The sequence below is a fragment of the Sapajus apella genome, unplaced genomic scaffold, assembly GCF_009761245.1.
Source record: "Sapajus apella isolate SASKATOON/1434 unplaced genomic scaffold, GSC_monkey_1.0 scaffold153, whole genome shotgun sequence".
In the NCBI taxonomy this organism is placed as follows: domain Eukaryota; kingdom Metazoa; phylum Chordata; class Mammalia; order Primates; family Cebidae; genus Sapajus; species Sapajus apella.
The window spans coordinates 1,379,215-1,393,241 of NW_022437093.1; the positions used below are offsets into that span (position 1 = coordinate 1,379,215).

Sequence of the window (14,027 nt, forward strand, 5' to 3'; positions counted from 1 at the left end):
GTATTTTAAAGTAATTATTTAGGCTGGGCGTGGTGGCTCACACCTGTAATACCAGCACTCTGGGAGGCCAAAACAGGTGGATCACTTAAGGCCAGGAGTTCAAGACCAGCTTGGCCAACATAGTGAAACCCTGTGTCTACTAAAAATAGGAAAATTAGCTGAGCGTGGTGGCACATGCCTGTAGTCTCAGCTACTTGGGAGGTTAAGACAGGAGAATCACTTGAACCCAGAAGGTGGAGGTTGCAGTGAGCTAAGTTGGCACCACTGCACTCCAGTCTGGGCAACAGAGACCCTGTCTCAAAAATGATAATAAAATAAAAGTAATTATTTAAAATTATTGGGCCAGGAGAGGTGGCTCACACCTGTAATCCTAGCACTTTGGGAGGCCAAGGCAGTGGGATCATTTGAGGTCAGGAGTTCAAGACCAGTCTAGCCAACATGGGGAAGCCCTGTCTCTACTAAAAATATTTTTTTTAATTAGCTGGACATGGTGGCAGGCATCTGTAATCCCAACTACTCTGGAGACTGAGGCAGGAGAATTACTTGAACCGGGGAGGCAGAGGTTGCAGTTAGCCAAGATGGCCCCACTGCACTCCAGCCTGGCAACAGAACAAGACTAAATTAAAAAAAAAAAAAAAAAAAATCATCGGGCCGGGTGTGGTGGCTCCGCCTGTAATCCCAGCACTTTGGGAGGCTGAGGTGGGTCGATCACCTGAAGTCAGGAGTTCCAGACCAGCCTGGCCAACATGGTGAAACTCTCGTCTCTACTAAAAATACAAAAATTAGCCAGGCATGGTGTCGCATTCCTGCAGTCTCAGCTACACGGGATGCTGAGGCAGGAGAGTTGCTTGAACCCAGGAGGCGGAGGTTGCAGTGAGCTGAGATCACACCACTGCACTCCAGCCTGGGTGACAGAGTAATATCGCATACTCTGTCTTAAAAAAAAAATTAGAAATCACCTAATCTATTTATGTACTCCCAAATCTGAGAAAGGGTTTCTAGTGGTATGAAGAAATGGGAATTTTGTGAGGGCAGTAATTTCATTATAAATTAACAGGCCAGTGTAGAACAGGTGGGGTATCTGTGGTCTGACAGAACGGGGTTCCAATTCTGTCCCTTCACCTCTCCTAGGTTCCTCATCTGAAAACTGTGGCCCAGTGAACCTAATTTCATGAGCAGCTTTCCTTAACATTGAAATAATGTTGGAAAATGCCTTGTAACCACGGTTGACAGAGTAGTCACTTAGCCAGTTATTTCCTCTCTTCTTCCCATTCCTAACAAAATGGAAAAGCATTAGGAAGAGCACTAGGGGATTTTTTTGTTGTTTGAGACAAGGTCTGGCTGTATCGCCCAGGATGGAGTGTAGTGGCGCAGTCTTGGCTCACTGCAACCTCTGCCTCCAAGGCTCAAACCATCCTCCCACCTCAGCCTCCTGAATAGCTGGAACCATAGGCACATGCCCCCACACTCAGCTCATTTTGTATTTTTTGTAGAGACGTGTTTCACCATGTTGACCAGGCTGGTCTTAAACTTGGGAGCTCAAAGGATCCTTTTGCCTCAGCCTCCCAAAGTGTTAGGATCACAGGCGTGAGCCACCAAGCCTGGCCCCAGTAAGGATTTAAAAACAAAAACGAAACAGACCTTAGCCTTCATAAGATTCTTTGCCAGTCACTCCTGTCTCTATCTGTGCTTTCCTCCTGCCCAGCTTGATTCAATAGCTCTTAAGCAAGTCTCCTTAACACAGTTTTATCAAGTCGTGCATTCTTCCCCACAGCCTGCTGATGCTGCAGCAGTCCTCTTAGTCTACCAGAGAGCAACCAATTGAGCAACCTCAACTCCCTCCCCAGATGTTACTTCCTTTTAATAATTTAATAATTGTCTTTCCCAGCTGGGTGCGGTGGCTCACACCTGTTACCCCAGTACTTTGGGATGCTGAGGAGGGCAGATCATGAGGTCAGAAGATTGAGACCATTCTGACTAACATGGTGAAACCCTGTCTCTACTAAAAATATAAAAAATTAGCTGGGCGTGGTGGCACATACCTGTGGTCCCAGCTATGTGGGAGGCTGAGGCAGGCGAATCACTTGAACCTGGGAGGCAGAGGTTGCAGTGAGCCAAGAGTAATGCACACTAGCCTGGGCGACAGAGCGGGACTCCATCTCAAAAAGTAATGGGCTCGGTGGCTCATGCCTGTAATCCCAGCACTTTGGGAGGCCAAGGCAGGTGGATCACCTGAGGTCAGGGGTTCAAGACCAGCCTGACCAACGTGGAGAAACCCCGTCACTAAAAACACAAAGTTAGCCTGGTATGGTGGCGAGTACCTATAATCCCACCTACTCGGGAGGCTGAGGCAGGAGAATCATTTGAAGCTGGGAGGTGGAGGATTTGGTACACAGATTATGGCTGTATACTCCAGCCTGGGCAACAGAGTGTGACTGTCTCAAATAAATACTCAGCTCAGTTCTTCCATTGACTTTTCATATTAGGATTAAATTATGAGTCTTCCTGCACATTAACAGAGGTCACATTGGGAAGGGGGTGTCGACCTCATGCCTTTAGAGAAGAAGGAAGAAGAGGGTCACACAGATTAAGTGTAGGAGGCTTGGGGACAGATGGACCTGACTGAATACTGGAGTTTTAATCATACGACATAGATGGGAACAATTAAAAATTTTCTTGAAGAAATATGAGGAATACTTGTTACTGAACAAGGAAGGTGGGGAGATTGGAGGGAGAACAAAAGGTAGAGGGGAAAAGAGAGGGCAACAAACTTCTTGTGATACAAGCCCAGCACTGGGCTAGCGCCTTGCACACTACAGTGTGAAAAGCAGGCTGCCTCTTACTAAGCCACGCAGCTGTGGGGAATTCCGTTAGGACCAAGGTGGATAGTGATAGACCGGAGCAGCTGGGTGTGGTGGCTCATGCCTGTAATGCCAGCACTTTGGGAGGCTGAGGCAGGCAGATCACCTGAGGTCAGGAGTTTTGAGACTACCCTGGCCAAGATGGTGAAACCCCATCTCTACTAAAAATATAAAAAATTAGCCGGGCCTGGCAGTAGGCGCTTGTAATCCCATTTACTTGGGAGGCTAAGGCAGGAGAATCACTTGAATCTGGGAGGCAGAGGTTGCAGTCAGCCGAGGTTACCCCACTGCACTCCAGCCTGGGCAACAAGAGTGAAACTCCATCTCAAAAAAAAAAAAAATAGGAGCCAAGCATGGTGGTGTGCACCTGCCTGTAGTTCCAGCCACTTTACTTGGGAGGCTGAGGCAGCAGGATTGCTTGAGGCCAGGAGTTTGACTCTATCTTGGGCAATATACTGAAACCTTGTCTCTCTTTTTTTTTTTTTTTTTTTTTAAAAAAAAGGCCAGGTGTGGCTCTAGCCCCTTGTAATCCTAGCACTTTGAGAGTCTGAGGAGGCAGATCACGTGGCCAGAAGTTCGAGACCAGCCTGGGCAACATGGCAAAATTCCGTCTCTTAAAAAAAAAATTCCAAAGTTAGTTGTGCGTGTTGCCGCATGCCGGTAGTCCCAGCTACTCATCACTCCGTTGCAGTGAGTTGAGAACCCGCCATTGTACTCCAGCCTGCATGTCAGTCATACCCTATCTATCTCAAAAAAAAAAAAAAAAGTACAGAAAGGAAAAGAAATCTAGGCTGTGCTCCCTAGTATGGGAGATCTAGTCTAGTCATTTGGCAGAATCAGGCTTTGCAATGCCATATTGTCTCTGTCACAAACTGCCAATTCTGCTGGTTAAAGGGGAAGTCGCCACAAACATATCTGAATGAAGGATTATGGCTGTGTTCCAATAAAACTTTATTTGCAAAAACAGGTTGCTGGTTGCAAGGTAGTTTTCCAACCTCTACATGATTCTCAGACTTTAGGTTGCATCATAATCACCTGGAGGGCTTGTTCACACACAGGTTCCTGGGATCCACCCCCACAGCTTTTGATTCAGCAGGTCTGGGGTGGGGCCGATATTTGCATTTCTAACAATTTTCCAGGTGAGGCTGGCTGTTGATGGTCTAGAAACCACTTTGAAAACCTCTGAAGCAGGCTGGGCACAGTGGCTCATGTCTGTAATCCCAGCACTTTGGGAGGCTGAGGCAGGCAGGTCACAAGGTCAGGAGTTCGAGACCAGCCCGGCCAGCATGGTGAAACCCCATCTCTACTAAAAATACAAAAATTAGCTGGGTGTGGTGGCACATGTTTGTAAACCTAGCTACTCGGGAGGCTGAGGCGGGAGAATTGCTTAAACCAGGGAGCTGCAGGTTGCAGTAAGTCAAGATTTCGCCACTGCATTCCAGCCTGGCAACAGAGCAAGACTGTGTCTCAAGGGAAAAAAAGAAAGATAAAATCTCTGAAGCTTTTCTCAATTCCCTTTTTTCTCTCCGTACCTAAAACATGTCATGTCCCTACTGTAGATGTAGCATTTAGCATGTTAGATCCATTTAGTGGTTGCTGTGTGGGTCTCTGGGAGCCTTTCTGAATCACCTCCCTATCCTAGTGCCTGACAATAGCAGTTTGCTCCCTATTCATTGACTGAACGGAAACGGGAGGGTCATGGTCATCATCATTGTTCCAAGCCATAGATAGAAGATGAAGTCACCACCCCAGATCTCAGAGCTCATCAGAGTAGAGCTTGGGCTGGATCCTGCTCTTCTCTACAGTGAGCAGTTTTCTCCCTGGAGCTCTGTGCAACCTGGAGCCAGCCCTGCGACGGATAAGAGGAAAAAGGACTTTCTCCCCCCACCCCCACAGCCTGTAGGCAAACACACCAGGAGACATTCCCTGCTCAGAGGGGACCTTGAACCGTGTGTTGGGTGCTTGGTGGTTTAATTTTGTTATTTTTTGCTTCTAAGTGGACAATTTTACTTTGTGGTGTGATGTGTGAATATGGGGACTTAAATCCAAATAGCTGTCTGCTGTGGACGGACACTGTTTCTAAATTACAGGGCATTTCAAGTGACCTGTGGTCAGGCTGCTTGCTCTCAGATCAAGCAAAATCAAGATTGGTCCTGATAATAACCAGGGGACTCCTTTCCCCATCTTGAATAGCAGAAGCCACAGCTTCCGGGGCCACCTCCCTCTCCTGGAACTGACTGCCCACCTCCTGGCTTTCTGGCTTTAATTATTTATTTATTTATTTTGTTTAAAAGACGAGCTTGGCCTCCAAAGTGCTTGGATTACAGATGTGAGCCACTGCACCTGGCCCTATTTTTTTATTATTATTTTTTTTATTAAAGATGGGGTTTCACCATATTGGTCAGGCTGGTCTTGAACTCCTGACCTCAGGTAATCCACCCACCTCAGCCTCCCAAAGTGTTGGGATTACAGGCGTGAGCCACTGCGCCCGTCCCTGTTTATTTTTTTGACATGGAGTCTTGCCCTGTTGCCCAGGCTAGAGTGCAGTGGCGCGATCTCGGCTCACTGCAACCTCTGCCTCCCGGGTTCAAGAGATTCTCCTGCCTCAGCCTCCCAAGTAGCTGGGATTACAGATGTGCGTGGCACGCCCAGCTAACTTTTGTATTATTTTAGTAGAGATGGGATTTCACTATGTTGGCCAGGCTGGTCTTGAACTCCTGACCTGGTGATCGCCTGCCTCGGCCTCCCAAAGTGCTGGGATCACAGGCATGAGCCACCGTGCCTGGCCTGCCTCCTGGCTTTTATCCTGGGGACACTGCAAGTAGAGCCAGGCGTGTGGCTCGTGCATCCTTCCCAGCCTCTTTGCTGGGGGGCATGAAGGAGGAAGCACTGGCAGGAGCTCCCCAGAGACAGGCACTGCTTAGTGATGGGTTGGTTGCAAACTGCAGGCGTGACAGTTACCCTCCTCTTCACAACCCACAGACCTGAGAAGGCTTACACAGGAATGTTTTTGATTTTTGAAGTCTTAAGGCTATACTACCTAATCTCCCATGCCTCACTCTTTCCACGTTAATAGACAAAACCAGGAATCAGGACTGCTCCCCCTCCTACTCTTGATTGGGCTCTATAAGAACTGCCAAAGGGCCAGACAGCATTTGCTGCTCTTCTGGGGCTCGGTTCTGAAAAGTGTGACCCTGCAACCTAGAGCACAGGGAAGTCAGGACAGCAAAGGAGCTGGGCTGAGACAGTGGCTTAGAACTCTTTCTGATCCTCCCTGTTCCCACCACCTCGTTAGCCCTACCTGCCAATCAGTTTTGCATCAATAAATGTTATGTTCTGAGCTTGGCCAGATGAATGAGGGGAGAGAGCTAAAGACTGATCTCTGACCTTGGCACGTAAATAGCCTACAGACTGGATTTGACAGTTAATACAGGAAAGGCCCGCAATTCTCTGATGCCTTTTTGCCCTAATCAGATTAAGCATTCAAAGGCTATAGGGAAATCTTCCATTTGAAGAGAAAGACCCCACAAGGCAGGAAGTCACTTCACTCATTCATTTGTTCAGACTGTCAATCATTCGGTCAAGGGTCGCTGGCATTTGTCAAACGCCCTATTACCTGTGCTGAGCACCGTGCTAACTGGTTTTGAATCGAGTGGCTGCAAGAATTCCAGAATTCCATGCTGTGCTCTTCTGGAAGGCTGTGCACAGCCAGGCAGTCAAGAGCACAGCTTCAGTTCAACACATCTAAGCTCCAATCCTGGTTCTGCTATGTGATTTTTGGCAAGTTATTTAAACTCTCTGCCTTAAGTTTCTCTTGGAGTAAATAATACCAACCTCCACAGGCTGTCATCAAGGCCGAGTGAGACCATCTGTGTGAAGTGGGCAGCACAGAGCCTGGTGCTTGGCAGGTGCCTGGTAGCCATGAACATGATAGTGCCTGCACTTGGCTGAACTGTCAGGCTAAGCAGCCTCCCTTCCTTCCCTCTCTCCCCTCCCCCATCCCTGGCATGCTGCCAGTCACTGGAGCGCTGTGATGACTCACAATCCCTGTCCTCAATGATATTATAAATCTATTGTTGGCCGGGCACTGTGGCACAACGCTTATAATCCCAGCACTTTGGAAGGCCGAGGCAGAAGGATCACTTGAGGCCAGAAGTTTGAAACCACAGCCAGGGCAACATAGCAAGATCCCGTCTCTACAAAAAAAGAAATTAACTGAGGCCGGGCGTGGTGGCTTACGCGTGTAATCCAAGCACTTTGGAGACCAAGGCGAGCAGATCACCTGAGGTCAGGAGTTCAAGACCAGCCTGACCAACCTGGTAAACCCCGTCTTTAAAAGAAAAAATATTTAAAATTAAAAAAAAAGCCGGGTGCGGTGGCTCAAGCCTGTAATCCCAGCACTTTGGGAGGCCGAGGCGGGTGGATCACAAGGTCAAGAGATCGAGACCATCTTGGTCAGCATGGTGAAACCCCGTCTCTACTAAAAATACAAAAAAAATTAGCTGGGCATGGTGGCGCATGCCTGTAATCCCAGCTACTCAGGAGGCTGAGGCAGGAGAATTGCCTGAACCCAGGAGGCGGAGGTTGCGGTGAGCCGAGATCGCGCCATTGCACTCCAGCCTGGGTAACAAGAGTGAAACTCCATCTAAAAAAAAAAAAAATTAGCTGAACATGGTGGTGTGCACCTGTAGTCCTAGCCATTTGGGAGTTGGGAGGCTGAGGCAGGAGGATCACTTCAGCCTAGGAGTTCATGGTTATATAGCCTGGGTGAAAGAGGGAGACCCTGTCCCTCTAGGGAAAAAAAAAAAAAACAAACTGCTGGGCATGGTGGCTCACGCCTGTAATCCCAGCACTTTGGGAGGTTAAGGCAGGTAGATCACCTGAGGTCGGGAGTTCAAGACCAGGCTGACCAACATGGAGAAACCCTGTCGCTAGTAAAAATACAAAATTAGATGGGTGTGGTGGCGTGCGCCTGTAATCCCAGCTACTTGGGAGGCTGAGGCAGAAGAACTGGTTGAATCTGAGAGGCAGAGGTTTCTGCGAGCCGAGATTGCTCCATTGCACTCCAGACTGGGAAACAAGAGTGAAACTCCGTCTCAAAACAAAACAAAACTTGTTGACAATGCTTGGCCAGGCATGGTGATGCATACCTGTAATCCCAGCTACTCAGGAGGCTGAGGCTAGAGAAGCGCTTGAACCTGGGAGGCGGAGGATGCAGTGAGCTGAGATCGCACTGCTTCACTCTAGCCTGGGCGACAGAGCAAGACTCCGTCTCAAATATACACCCCCAACCCCCTCAAAAAAAAACAAAAGGCAATGCTTAGTTTCTTCATCTATAAAATGGGGGAGTGGTGACCCCCACAGAGGACCTGGAAGGAGCCTTAGTATAGAGGCAAACGCTCTTTGCCTAAGGAAAAGACTGTGGGAATATTAGATTATAGTGGCAGCCCATAGTTTGTCATCAAATGCCACTGCAGCCCTGGGGGCTATCTTCAATAACAGATATTTAAAAATCCCTGAACCCACTTCACCCTATATTTGCTCACACACAGAGGTTTCTTCAGTGCCATCTGTGTTAATCAGTTGTGCTGTTTCACTTCACACTGTGTGATGTGAACTTCAGTCAGTGCAAGGAAAAAGCGGTATATTCTCTCCAAAGGACCCCACAATGTGTTCACCACCTCGTCATGCATCTCGGAGCCCTCAGCCACTGGGCCACCTCCTCACCCCCCAGGGTGGTCTGAAGTTTTAAGCAGTCTGCCCGCCTGCCCGCCTGCCCACCTGCCCACCTGCCCGCCTGCCTGCCTGCCTGCCTGCCTGCCTGCCTGCCTTTCTTTCTTTCTTTCTTTTCTTTTCTTTTTTTTTTTTGAGACAGAGTTTTGCTCTTGCTACCCAGGCTGGAGTGCAATGGCGCGATTTTGGCTTACCGCAACCTCCGTCTCCTGGGTTCAGGCAATTCTCCTGCCTCAGCCTCCTGAGTAGCTGGGATTACAGGCACGCGCCACCATGCCCAGCTGATTTTTTGTATTTTTAGTAGAGACGGGGTTTCACCATGTTGACCAGGATGGCCTCGATCTCTTGACCTCGTGGTCCACCCGCCTCGGCCTCCTGAAGTGCTGGGATTACAGGCGTGAGCCACCGCGTCCGGCCTGTTTCTTTTTTGAGAAGGGGTTTCCCTCTGTCACCCAGGCTGGAGTACAGTGGCACGATCTCAGCTCTCTGCAATCTCTGCCTCCCAGGTTCAAGTGATTCTCCTGCCTTTAGCGGTGTACAGGCATATGCCACCATGCCCGGCTAATTTTTTGTATTTTTAGTACAGAAAGGGTTTCACCATGTTAGCCAGGATGATCTTGATCTCCTGACCTCCTGCTCTGCCCACCTTGGCCTCCCAAAGTGCTGGGATTACAGGCGTGAGCCACTGAGCCCAGCGGCAGTCTGCCTTTCTTTTTCTTTCTTTCTTTTTTTTTTTTTTTGAGGCAGTCTCACTCTGTTGCCCAGGCTGGAATGTAGTGTCGCAATCTTGGCTCACTGCAACCTCCTCCCACCCCTGGGTTAAAGTGATTCTTCTGCCTCAGCCTCCTGAGTAGCTGGGAATACAGGCATGTGCCACCATGCCCAGCTAATTTTTGTAATTTTAGTAGTGACAGGGTTTCACCATGTTGGTCAGTCTGGTCTTGAACTCCTGACCTCGTGATCCACCCACCTCGGCCTCCCAAAGTGCTGGGTTTACAGGCCTGAGCCATGATGCCCAGCCATATCCAACTTTGTAAGGAAAAAAATAACCTGAAAGAGGAGTGGAAAAAATATTAAAATATTTTTCACCTAGATTTTTCAAATGAGCATTTTGCCATCGATGCTTTCTCTGTGTATAGGGTATGTGTTTAATTTGTTGTTATTGTTGAAGCACTGGAAAGTTTCAGGTATCTACTTTTTCAGCCCTAAATACTACAGTACTACAATGTGTGTCTCCTACAGTTTCTCTCTTACCACACACCGTTATCACACACAACAAATTCAGAGCTGCTATATTATCTAAGACAGGCCAGGCGCGGTGGCTCATGCCTGTAATCCTAGCACTTTAGGAGGCTGAGGCTGGAGGATCACTTGAGCCCCGGATCACTTGAGCTGCCTGTACTTCATCATCCTGCATGCCAGAGTTAGATCTTGTCTCAAAAAAACACAAAAAATTACATTATCTGGGCCGGGCGCGGTGGCTCAAGCCTGTAATCCCAGCACTGTGGGAGGCCGAGGCGGGTGGATCACGAGGTCAAGAGATCGAGACCATCCTGGTCAACATGGTGAAACCCCGTCTCTACTAAAAATACAAAAAATTAGCTGGGCATGGTGGCGTGTGCCTGTAATCCCAGCGACTCAGGAGGCTGGGGCAGGAGAATTGCCTGAACCCGGGAGGCGGAGGTTGCGGTGAGCCGAGATCACGCCATTGCACTCCAGCCTGGGTAACAAGAGCGAAACTCCGTCTCAAAAAAAAAAAAATATTACATTATCTAATATGGAGTCCATTTTTGAATTTCCTAATTTGTTTGAGACAGAGTATTGCTCTGTGGCCCAGGCTGGAGTGCAATGGCACAATCTTGGCTCACTGTAACCTCCATCTCCTGGGCTCAAGCAAGTCACCTGCCTCAGCCTCCTGAGTGGCTGGGACTACCGATGTGTACCACCATGCCCAGCTAATTTTTATATTTTTAGTAGAGATGGGGTTGCACCACGTGGGCCAGGCTGGTCTCAAACTCCTGAGCTCAGGTAACCCTGCTGCCTCAGCCTCCCACTGGGATTACAGATATGAGCCACTGTGCCTCGCTATTTTTTTTAAGTATAAATATTTTTCATTTCAGAGAAGGGGGTCTCACTCTGTCACCCAGGCTGGAATGCAGTGGTACAGTTGCAGCTCACCTACAGCCTCAATGCCCCAGGCTCAAGCTGTCCTCCTTGCCTCAGCCTCCGAGTGGCTGGGACTATACCCGGCTCATAGCTAGTTTTTAATCCAGAGCCCAGGCAAGGTTGAGGCCAGGCACAGGTGAGAGGGTAATTGTGCTATTTTACTCTTCCTTCCCCTCCCAGTTTGACTTCTGGATCCTTCCTTCCACCCAGACGGCTCTGGTCAAGGTCAGGAGCCGCTTGTGTTACCAGATCTAAAGGATCCTTCTCTGTCCTCAGCGGGGACTCACCAAGGGCAGTTTCCCCAGGAGTTTCTGGGTCACAACACATTCCCATTTCCTCCCTAACTCGGAGATTTGTGGCTTCAAACACCAGTTGTGCACTGATGCCACCCATACTTCCCGCATCCAGGGGGTCAAGCCCTGACCTGTCTCCCCGACTCCAGACTGCCCCGTTCCACTGCCTTCTCCACATTTCCATTCAGGTGTGCCACGGGCACCTCACTGTGTCTGAACAGAAGTCTTCATGTCTTCCCTTCTTCCCCAGCTCGGAAACAGCACAACCATCGCCGCCATTTATCCTTGATAACACCCTTTCCTTACTGCCACCAGCCCCTCCACCCACGGGTTCCTGTTGGACTCACCTGCCTCCATCCTCACTTCCATCACTGAGGCCTGGCCTGCCACTCAGAGTCCAGAAGTATCCAGGGCTCTCCATCTTGCTCTGCTCTTGCCCCACCCCCACAATACACTTTCCACAGTGCTAATGTCTTTAAAATGTAAATTACATCTGGCCACTCCCTCCCTTAAAACCCTTTAATAGCTGCTCATTGGAATGAAAAAAATTGCCTCAGCTCCTCTGGCTTACAAGGCCCAGGCAGCCTAACCTGCCTGCATCTCCAGCTTCCTCCACCATTCTTGCTGGGGATCCTCCAGGGCTGCCTTTAACTGCTTGAATGCGGAGATTTTCCTGACTGGGGGCTTTTGTAGTTGCTTTCACCCCGGCCTGCCATGCTCTCACGCTGGGATCTCCTGTGGCTGCCTCCCCCCTGCCTTCCTGGCCTCCCACAGCTACCCAGCGTTCACTGTCCGGATCCTGCTCCAGAAGCAGGGCTGCCCTCTTCATCCGGGGTTCTGGGCAGGAGCTCTGACCGGCTCAGCTCCTTCTCCATTCACCTGGACAAGGGCGGGGTAAGGGATCTTAATTTGGTCTGGACTCATCATCATAATATTCATAATTATTATAGCGTATTTTCTTCTGATTTTAAAATTAATGAAAACAATTTCCAGGGCCCCTAAAAGTGTCATAAGCTTGTTGGAGCAGCGGAATCTTACCTGAGAGTAACGCTAAAGTTCCTAGGAAACCAGAGACCTTACAGCCTCTTCAATACTGTTTGAGATGGAAGAGAAAAATGCAGATTAGTGCTTTCTGCTACAGATCTCATCTCTCCAGGCTAAAGTTGCCAAGGAACATGCCATCACTGCAACTACTAAAAACACAATGCATAATGAAAGGCATCTTCTACAAATGAATCTGTGAATACAGAATGGACTGCAGAGGTTGACAATTTGATTCTGTTCTCTGCAAGGAGTTAGAATTTCACTTGGGGGCCACTAGGACCGTTGTATTAATTATGTGTATTCTATTGGGTTTTTGTGTTTGTTTTTGAGATGGAGTCTCACTTTGTCACCCAGGATGGAGTGCAGTGGCTCAATCTCGGCTCACTGCAACCTCCCAAGTTCGAGCGATTCTCCTGCCTCAGTAGCTAAGACTACAGGTGCTCACCACCACACCCAGCAAATTTTTGTGGTTTTAGTAGAGATGGGGCTTTACTATGTTGGCCAGGCTGGTCTCGAGCTCCTGACCTCAGGTGATCTAACCGCCTTGGCCTCCCAAAGTGCTGAGATTACAGGTTGTGAGCCACTGTGCCCGGCCCTATTCTATTGTTTATACTCAATTTTCAGTCGAGGAAAACAGAATCAGAGAAGCTTAATAACTTGGCCAAGATGGCAAAGACAACAGTGACTCCAGGGTTTCAACCCCAGCTCCTGCTCTTAGGGGTTGCTTTGGAGAGATTGGGTTGGAGGTGCCCAAGGCCCTGCTAGGGGAGAGAGATGTCTAGGAGTTATTTGGATAAACTAGTTCAAGGCTCAAGAGAGATCCTTAGCTCGTGACATAGATTTGGGAATTATTCTTACATTGGTAGCACTTAGAGATTCGAAGTGGATCAGCTCATTCACTTGCCATCTTGTGGGGCCTAGAATTGTTTTCATGTCTAAACCGTCCTGCCCATGACGGCCTTGCTCCCCAGCTGGCTCTCACACCCTGCTCTTTCCCAGGAGTGCCTGGCTTCAAAGGAATGCTTAGGGAGCCCCTCCTTTCTGCAGGTGTTGAGGTCCATCTCCAGCCCTGCTGGATCAGGTGGCAAAACTTGTCTTCCCTGCCTTTGGTGCCTGACACTCTCAGGGACATGGCTTGTGGGTAACATTCTAAGCACTTGCCCACCCAATAAATCCTGACTGAGTACCTGCATGTGCCAGACGAATCTAGGTACTGAGGATACAACTGTGAGCAAAGTTGACCAGGTCCCTGGACCCAAGGAGCAAGCTTGTAGTCTAGAGGCAGGAAGCAGAAGTGAGCAGGAACACACATCACCATGTTGCTAAGGAGCCATAAGAAAGGCAAAGCCGGGCCAGGCGTGGTGGCTCATGCCTGTAATCCCAGCATTTTGGGAAGCCGAGGCAGGTGCATCACCTGAAGTCAGGAATTCAAGACCAGCCTGGCCAATATGGAGAAACCCCATCTCTACTAAAAATACAATAATTGGTCGGGCGTGATGGCATGTGCCTATAGTCCCAGCTACTCGGGAGGCGGAGGCAGAATTGCTTGAACCCAGGAGGCAGAGGTTGCAGTGAGCTGAGATCGTGCAACTGCAGTCCAGCCTGAGAGACAGAGAGGGAGACTGGAGAATCCATCTCAAAAACAAACAAGCAAACAAACAAACACCACCACCACCACCAGCAACAACAACAAAGGGAAAGAAAGAAGCCAAGGAGGAGGAATCTCAGACAGCAATGGCAGAGCATGAAATCAAGCGTGGTGGTACCCTTCTGTACCTGAACAGGCCACAACCCATGAAGCCTCCGTGGAGTCCCTAGAAGATGAGGCATTAGAATTCCAGCCCCTCCTTCACCCAAGGAGGAGCTGAGCCTCAAAGGCTCACCTGGCCCACAGGGTAAAGATGGGGAATTTCAGGTTTTTTTCTTTTTT

At 49.1% G+C, this 14,027-nt stretch overlaps 1 long non-coding RNA gene across 1 annotated transcript in view; it reads left to right on the forward strand.

Moving 5' to 3' along the window:
- The first annotated feature begins 867 nt into the window (after positions 1-867).
- The window catches only part of LOC116541635, a 25,908-nt gene continuing 12,748 nt past the window's right edge, over positions 868-14,027 (forward strand). The window contains exons 1-2 of the long non-coding RNA XR_004264879.1: positions 868-1,061; positions 2,575-2,577. This is a non-coding gene — a long non-coding RNA (uncharacterized LOC116541635). The remainder of the gene's footprint in view (positions 1,062-2,574; positions 2,578-14,027) is intronic.